A 10000-nucleotide genomic window follows, 5' to 3' on the forward strand; every position below is an offset into this window, starting at 1 on the left:
ACTTTCAGAAAAATGAATATTTTTTAATGAAATTTTCTATGCATATATTATTTATTATGTAGATTCCGAATATATAAAAATTTTCAGTGAAAGTGTTTTGGGAGGAGGGTGGGGGACAATTTTCGGAAATTCCACTTAAATTCCTCTTAACTTCCAGGAAAATGAATATTTTTTCGTGAAATTTTCTACAAATATACCTTGATGTATGTACATTTCGAGCATGTGGGAATTTTGAAGGAAACAACTGCAGGTTATTTTTGAGAAGTGTTCCCCACTCGGTGGTGTTTCGGAGCAAGTCGTCCATATTTGTTTAATTTTTCTCTATTATGTGCGTAAGTGCATCCATAGATTTCTAATGAAGTAATAGGCAGTGAAGAGAAGCCGTCATAAGAAAACTTTTAACTACCTCTAGCCCTTTCCCCCCTCTCCCTACCTCTTGCTCTCTCAAACGCATACACATGCAAGTACACAATCATTCAGTAAAATATAACTCATGTTCGTCGATATTTTGTAAATATACCACGATTTTCACTAGGGTTTTAGGGTTAGGGTTTTAGGGTTAGGGTTTTAGGGTTAGGGTTTAGGGTTTAGGGTTAGGGTTAGGATTAGTGTTACGGTTTTAGGGTCAGGGTTAGGGTTTTAGAGTTAGGGTTTAGGGTTAATGTTAGGGTTAGTGTTAGGATTAGCTTTAGGATTAGGGTTGGGTAATCGTGCGGGTGTTAATCTGAAAATTACAGATATGTGAAAAGTACCGACCCTGCCATCTATTATAACTTTTGTTGTTCTGTTTAATATATACATAGATTATGCCTCCAAAGAAGAGAGCTTGCTGGGGAAAGGAAGCAACCAGTTTAAAATGACATTCCAGAAGCTACTTTGAACATAATGCAAAATGGTGCATCAACATCTGCCCAATCTGATAGAATTCTGGCAAAACTGTGTACCAACAGATTGCCAGCAATTGCTTCATCAGAAATTGCCGTCCTAGCTCCTGCGAAAAGGGATTACCCTGCAATGTATAATCAGGGCAGCGCAAAAAGTTGTTTTCACAAGCATTTCTATAGCCAATTAGACGGATGAAATTTACATATGCTTAATAATGTTACGCTTAATAATTTTACACAAAACAGCCTTCAGACTTTCCCTATTAATTTCATCGTCTTTTGAATTATGAACATATTTACATCATAAGGGTTTTTTCGTTGTAAGACTTTCTTTTTTAGATGATTTTCACCTAGCAAGACTTATCGTAGATGGCGTAATAAGTCACATCCGGACAAGGTCGGGTTATAATGCTAGTGATAATATAAAAATATGAAAAATAAAAAAGATATTATATTGTTAATTATTCTGTATTGGGATCAAGTTATGACTAATATTATTAAGGAGACACTTAAAATAGTAAAAATGGTTTTTAAAAAGGACAATAGTTATTCAAATATAGTTTCCAATAAAACCATAAGACTGGCACTGAAGTAATTTTACATATAGTAAAATGAAGTATTGAACCCCTAACTCCTGAATCAAATAACCACACAATTTTATTTCTAAAGCACTTGAATAGACTATATAAAAAAAAAAAAATAATGCAATAATTTAAATAAAATAAATATATGAATTAAATATTACTAAAATTATATAATAACAAATTATATATACCTCCCAATATAGGTAAATTTGAAAATAATAATAGAGGATAATTTAAAATTAAAACTATGTATAGTGTACTAATCGCTTATAAATACCCATAGTTCGCTGCTATCTTCTTCCTCAAATCACCATTTTAGTACCAGCAAAAAAGGAAGATATGTATTTGAATTTTTTTGTTATATATCACATTTAAAGACAGACATTTTTATTCTGATGTTTAATCTTATATCTCACATTCTGTATTTGACATATACTTGATTTTACATGATTGATATATATGCTAATTCATATTTATAACGTATAATATATAAATTTTAATTCTTAATATTACAAAGTATAATTTTATTCTTAATTTTTAATTCTTAATTTTTAATCTTTAATGTTTAATTGTATTGCTTATTTTTAAAAGGGATGTAAAATTAGATATATAATATTTTGAAATAGAACCTGAAGATGTGTTGGAATGATTGTAAATCTGATGATTTCATATATGTATTTATATATGTATATATATGGGTATACAGTTGTGTATATGTATATTGTAATCTTCCAATACTGAAACACATGTAGTTCCTCCATAGTTAATAAATATAAGTATTAACTAAAGTAAGATATAATTAATGAAGTATATTATATATCCTACTGGTAATCTATACATATATAAAATTGAGAATGTATGTGTGTGTGTGTCTGTGTGAATCCCTAAAACTCCAGAACTACACAACCAATTTCATTCAAATTTTACACATGTCTTACTTAGGGTCCCGGTTGTGTTTTAGTAAAAAAAGAATGTTAACTTCTTGCATACTTCCAGCCCAGAGCAACATCATATCTCCTCCACTATTTAAGTATTATGTGTCAAAAGTGAAACAAAAACACTCATGTCATTCGAACCGGAATCTCAAAAACATTGTTATTATTAAATTTATGCATTTCTAATCAATTTGGAGATATTTGTTATCGAGTTGCAGATTTTTAACAATGCATTTGGTGATTATTTGCTTTATTTCTTGGGCAACATTTACAACTTAGAATAAAAGAATAAAATTACTATTTCATTCAAAAATTGATGAGCTTTGTTTTTAGTGATGACTTGAAATGGTAAATATTTTTTCTAACTGTATTTGCTGGAAAAAACATACTTTTCTTTATATTAAGCAATTCATTATAATTACTTTTACGATGTGCCTAAATAAAAACCATCGTTATAGATCAGCATTTCTCAACCTTTTTCGCGATTTGGCTTCCTTTGGATATTGAAAAAATTTATTTCGGCTCCCCTGTGTTGATGAAAAATTTAATCCAGCTTCCCATGTATCTGAGATAGACCGGCCAGCCCATGACAAATCTGACAAAAGGGGGGACCCACAGAACTACCAGCTCACGAACTGCATCTGAAAGTTGGCACGCCAATTATGCTGCTAAGGAATTTAGATGCTCCAATAATGTGCAATGGTATGTGGATGATTATCAAAAAATTGTGCTCCCGAGTTCTGTAGGCAACAATCTTGAATGAACCGACCGCTGGCTAAGGCATACTTATAACTCCCATGTCCCTTATCCACTCCGATACGACCTACAAGTTTAAACAGATGCAATTTCCCATCAAACTGCTTTCCCATGACAATCAACAAGGCACAGGGACAATCAGTGCAAGCGGTTGGTTTGAATCTGACAGATCAAGTATTCTCACACGCACAACTGTATGTTGGCTGTCTCCAGGGTCTTTCTATATGTGCACCTGAGGAAAGGACAAAGAATGTTGTCAACCAAGAGGCACTCTAATGATAACAACGGCAACTTCAACTGCTCTACTTTCAACTCCGCAATTTTTGCATCGTCCTGTCAGCCCACGTAAGTCCAGTCTTGCTTTGCTCTCCTTACTAACTCATCATGACATTCTTTTTTTTTTCTACCAAGATCCGTCACCCAAACACCACTTCGTATCCACTTCTTCCTCTTTTTAATGTCTTCTTTTCTCTCTTCGCATCGCTCTCTGACCGGGTGAAACCGGGCTTAGCTGCTAGTATATATATATATATATATATATATATATATATATATATCCTTTTATTCTTTTACTTGCTTCAGCCATTTGACTGTGGCCATGCTGGAGTACCACCTTGAAAGGTTTTAGTTGAACAAATCGACCACAGGACATTTTTTTAAAGCCTAGTACTTATTTTATCAGTGTCTTTTTCCGAACTGCTAAGTCACAGGATGTAAAACACTCTAAGCAATGATGTGGTGTGCAAACTCAGGAACAAAGACACAACACACAGGTACAAACATACATACATACATATATATATATATATATATATATATATATATATATTAGTTTATGTATATATTAATATTATCTCAGTTTAAAAAAAAACCTTTGACAATGTAAATATGTTAATAGTTACCAAAGGTAGCAAAATTACACCAAAAAACCTAGATATAACAGCCGTTTTATAGGTAGAGATACCAAGTTAAAGTGATACATTTTGAGAAGATATGAATAATAACAATAAATGGAGCAAAACGCATATAAATAAAAGTTCCTTTAATTCCTACACATGTTTCAAAATATATGTGAGCCCTTCTACAAAGAAGTAAGAGCTGCTGGAATTCCACATATATTCATCTTCAGGGAATCAACATATAAAAGCAAGACAAATGCGAAATGATGAGGTAACTTACGAGCTAAGATGTTACATGGCCAAGTGACCGTTAGAACGCTTGTTTACATAGAGATATAAAGGGATCAATAATATTATTCCATGGGTGTTAGGAATAAGAACGCTTGTTTACATAGAGTTATAAAGGGAGGGGGTTGTAAACGTGATGCTAAAGGTTTAAATTAAATGATTAGAGTTATAAAGGGAGGGGGTTGTAAATGTGATGCTAAAGGTTTAAATTAAATGATTGAAAAACTCGAATGTGGAATCTAAAAACAGAAACAATTCCTATCATAGTAGGTGCCTTAGGTATAATTAAAAAAATATTCAGACAAATACATAACAAAAACACCAGGACTTACAAATATATATAACATACAGAAAATTGCACTATTGGGCACTGCACACATCCTACGCAAAACACTTTCAATACAGTAACCATAAGAGCATCACAGCAAACCACAGCACATACCCAAGGCACACAGAGCTGCGCTCGGTAGTGAAGTGAAAGCACGTTATAAAAATAAAACTACTGAACAACAACAACAACAACAATAATAATAATAATGATAATAATAATAATAATAATAATAATAATAATAATAATAATAATAATAATAATGAAATCAATAGTACTTATAATAATGAAGACATCATTTACACCAGCAACAAAAACAATAATAATAATAATACTTTCTACAATAGGTACAAAGCCTAAAATTTTGGGAGAGGAGGCTAGTTGATTACATCGATTCCAGTACTCGACTGGTACTTATTCTATTAATCTCAGACAAAAGAAAGGTAAAGCTGAACTCAGCAGCATTGAAATAAATCACAAAGCCATTTTTGTCTGATGTTCTAATTATTCCATGAGTCCACTAACTTTATTGATTTATAAAATACTTTGGATGCATTCTAACTTTACATTCATTCTAAGGACCATACATTTTATAAGGGAGTGGTTTACTCAGTTTAATGCATTTGATATCAAAACCCCACTCCTGAGACCACTTCTGGTTCTATGTAACATAACCTCTCATTTTAAAGCGTTTGTTTTTTTTATTAAATTATAATCTAAACATTAGTTTCGTAATGATAACGATACTTTATTAAATTCTTCCAAAATTTTGATTAGTTTCAAAAATTAATTGCAACACAGGCACAGACATGGCTATGTGGTTAAGAAGCCTATTTTACAACATGTAGTTTCAGGTTCAATGTCTTCCATTACAGCCCTATGCTGACCAACTGACCAATACTTTATGAGCGATTTAGTCAGCAGCTGTAAAACACCCATTTATATACATATGTACATATGTATAAAACTTAGAAAAACTTAGATTTATTTCGACCAAAGATTGGTCCAGGCCATGTCTAACTTAACCACCTGATAGGATTATCTATGTACACTGCCTGAATATCATTCGGTTGGTACTTATGTACCAAGTTTGATATTTACATAATATTGTTGTGTGTGTATATTATTCTGACCTAACATAGATATTTTTATGTAATTTTGGTAAAAATTGTATTTATTATTATTATTATTATTATTATTATTATTATTATTATTATTATTATTATGATCTTCATCATCGTCATCATCATTTAACGTTCGTTGTCCATGCTGGTATGGGTTGGATGGTTTGACTGGGCTGGCACACTGGAAGGCTGCACCAGACTCCAGTCTGATTTGGTATGGTTTTCTATGGCTGGATGCCCTTCCTAACATCAACCACTCTGACAGTATAATGGGTGCTATTACATACCACAAGCACGGGTGCCATTGGTGTGGCACCGAGATATGTTTACATGCTACCGGCACAGGTGCCAATTTGTATGACATCGGTATCTGCCACGACTGTGATTTTTCTCGGATTTATGGGTCTTCTTCTCATGCATGACATAATGCCAAAGGTCTTGGTCATTGCCTCCATGAGGCCCAACACTGTTAAAATGAATAAGATGTCAGTGTTATTTTAGACAACAGTAATTTAGACAACCGTTTATTCACCACACCCTGTATATATATATATACATATACATACATATGTATATACATATATATACACACACACACACACATACATATAGATACATACATACATACATAAATACATACATACATACATACATACATACATACATACATACATACATATATATATATATATATATATATATATATATATATATATATATTATATATATATATATGTATATAAAAGGACCAAAAGTCCTTCCTGAACCATAGTCTCATAAGGCTGGTTTCCCAGATCCTGTGTTGTTTATGTTTCTGCTGGATAGGACACCCGTCCATTGCAGGATTACTCATTGTTGCTAGTTGAGTAGACTAGAGTAAAAGTGAAATGCATTGCTTGGACCAGAAACTGAAACTACAATCTTTCAATCAAGAGAGCAACATCCTAACTACTAAGTCACGCATCTCCCCATACACACATATTTATACATGTATGTATACATACATATATACATGGAGTTCACGTCTCTGTTGTTGGAGATAAGACTACTGTTTTATTGAAAGGTCTCTGTTGTTGTTGTTGCTGTTGTTAGGGGTGCTGTGTATGCTGCAGGCGTGGCCGTGTACCTCCCAACTTTTGGAAGCAGAAGGCTCTCAGGTGGCTTGTGAACCCATAGATGTTGCATCTGAGGTTTCTGCCTTCCACGGCAACATGCAGTTCCACCCCATTGGGCAGCTGAATCAGGTCCGGGATCTTCTCAACGTTTTATGGTTTCACATGGATTAATATTTCTAAGTTGATCCCACACCAGTTCTCTCTGTTGCTCCTTTTCCTTTCCAGGAGTGACTCTGGGTCTTGAATCACAAAAGTGACAATCCAAAAGACGTTTACACCTGGTCCTACACCATTTACTCTGATTCTAACTGTTCTCTTTGAGAGGTAGGTGAGATACAGGACCCACTGGGGTGACACTGCGTGTCATCGTGTGAGGTCCTCACTTTTAAAGAGGACTTCAATGCTGACAAACTGCCTCCTGCTCTGTATATGGGCCACATTTATTAAAATTTCTCTGAGAGCCTTCTCAACATGACTGATGGACGCTATTTCAGCCCTCCGAGTTTTGCATGATACACATCTGAAATAAATTGTCTTCCTCTCTTTTGCCTCTATGATTTCAGGTGGTATGAGCACTGCAGCCTTACCACCCTCAAATTTAATGATACCTTTTGCTTTTGTGAGTTCATGCATTTTACCGTCAAGTGGTATAACAAATATCTCTCTCTTTGTGTTCACTACATCAACAAACCTTTATTTTTGTCATTGTTTTGTTGTCGTTATCGTTGCTGTTGTTGTTGGTGGTGGTGAAATTGTGGTCACTTCCACCGCTGCCACTCTCACCATCACTGTCGCCGTTCTTTTCCTTCTCCCCGCCTTTGATGTTAGAATTACATTTTTTCCCACTAAAATCTGTTGTATTTTTAAAGAAAACACTGTTTCCGATACTGCTGTCTCTGCCATCGCTGCTGCTGCTGTTTCTCGCATTGTTGTTGTTTCCACTACTACTACTACTGTTGCCGCCACCGTCACCGCCGCTGCTGTCGCTGCTACCACTGTTGCTGTCGATGTTGATGTTGCTTCTGCTGTAACTACGTACTTTTGCACCCTCACTTTTCTCCTCCCCTCACATGTATTGCTGCCAGTAAGGGAGAGGGAAGGGGAGGGAAATTTTCATCAGTTAGTAGAACTGCAGGAGGGGTAGTTATTTTCCTTAACTCTTACAAGATGCTCTCCGCCACCATATTGAACTGTAAGTGATTACACACTCACCGAACTTATTTTGTGGGCCAAATATGGCTCCACACGGGGCTAAACAAACATAGAAAAAGCAGTGACGGGTTCCTGGTGGTCCTATTAAGAAGTTGGAAACAATGTATAACGAAGCAACGTCACCAAACTGGTGTAAATAAATGTTTTAAAAACGAACTTTCAAAGACATATCTGATATCCACAACAACAACAATAATGATAATGATTTCAAATTTTGCCACAAGGCCAGATATTTTGGGAAGGGGTTAAGTCAATTATATCGACCCTAGTGCATGGCTGGTACTTCTTTCATTAACTCCAAAAGGATGAAAGCAAATTCAGCATTGGTGGAATCTGAACTCAGAATGTGAAGACACAAACACCCACGAAGTGAGGTGAAGTGAAGTTACGTGAAGAAGTGGGCCACTCGAACAACCTCTTTCTTCACTAGGGCATTGAGCAAAGACAGATGAGGGAAGTAGTTCTTTCCGGTCAGAAGTTCAGGTAGAGTGTATGTGAGAGAACAACTGTTGAGTTTTGCTGGTTTCTGCGATATCAAAGTTTGGGTATACTGCTGCCAATTGCATCTCAACGTAAGAACAACCCTAATTGTGTAAGTAAGGTTAATACCATAATAAAGTGAAAAACTAAAATTAAACTTCTTACTGACATAGAAATTAAACAATAGCAAAGACATATGACTAAAGAAATTGTGAAAATAAATACACATGACTGCAAATTCATAAAGGAAAGACAGTTACTGTGAAACTTAGTGAATTGGTTTACTATAAGAGGCAATTAATTCTCATTTATTATAGAGATCATATAACATGCCTTGTAGTATTTGTTTTACAACTCTGTATTCTGAGTTCAAATCTCACCTAGATCAAAAATGTATTTTTATCCATTCATGGTTGGCAAATAGAGTACCAATCAATATCTGGGTTTAAGCAGTGCAGTTCTTCCTTCTCTTCTTTCTTTCTCTTTTTTACTTCCCATCCTACATCTATTTCTTGCTTTCTCACTCTCTTTCTTCTTATCTCTCTCTCCCTCTCTCTTTATTATCATTCCATCACTCTCCTTCTTTCTCTTAAAATTGGTTCTCCTGTGCTTGTGAGAAAGATTTTCAAGAGAGCACTCATAGTGTTCTTGATATCAAAGGGGACAGGAGACACTACTGACATAATTAAAAAAAAATAACCTCCAGAGTTTCGAAGAGCTTTGGAAGAACCACCCACACTCTATGAGTTGGCAGTTGCAGCAGTAGCAGCAGTAACAGATGATGATGATGATGATGATGATGTGAGAAATATTTATTGCACACAGCTTCAGTGACTTGGATGGGGGTTGAGGTGGGCAGGTGGGTCAAAAATTGTTTTCTGTGTTTCTGTCACACTTTTCACATGCACACACACACACACACACACACACACACACACATTTATATATATACTCACACACACACAGACACATATGTATTTATATATATACCTATATGCATATGTATATATATATATATATATATATATAGATGTGGTGTTTTGTTTTTTTTTCTTTACATTTGTATAATGTACTTTTCTTTTGCTTTGTTGTGTTTGGCTAGTCTTTGAATAACTCTTATAAGCCAGAGTACCTTACTTTACATGGCAGATTCTTTTGAAATTATTACATGATAAGGGAAACAACTAAAATGATTTATGAGGATAGAAAGATATCTTTATTTCTGCTTTGACAGGGGTGGTTTCCTACAATAATTTATCTTTGCCCCACTTCTTAGAATCTTCTTCTCAAACATATATATATATATATATATATATATATATATACATATATATGTGTGTGTGTGTAAATATATTTATATATATATATATATATATATATATATATATATATATA

This window comes from Octopus bimaculoides, chromosome 10, assembly GCF_046866305.1.
Source record: "Octopus bimaculoides isolate indiv1 chromosome 10, ASM4686630v1, whole genome shotgun sequence".
Taxonomy (NCBI): Eukaryota; Metazoa; Mollusca; class Cephalopoda; order Octopoda; family Octopodidae; genus Octopus; species Octopus bimaculoides.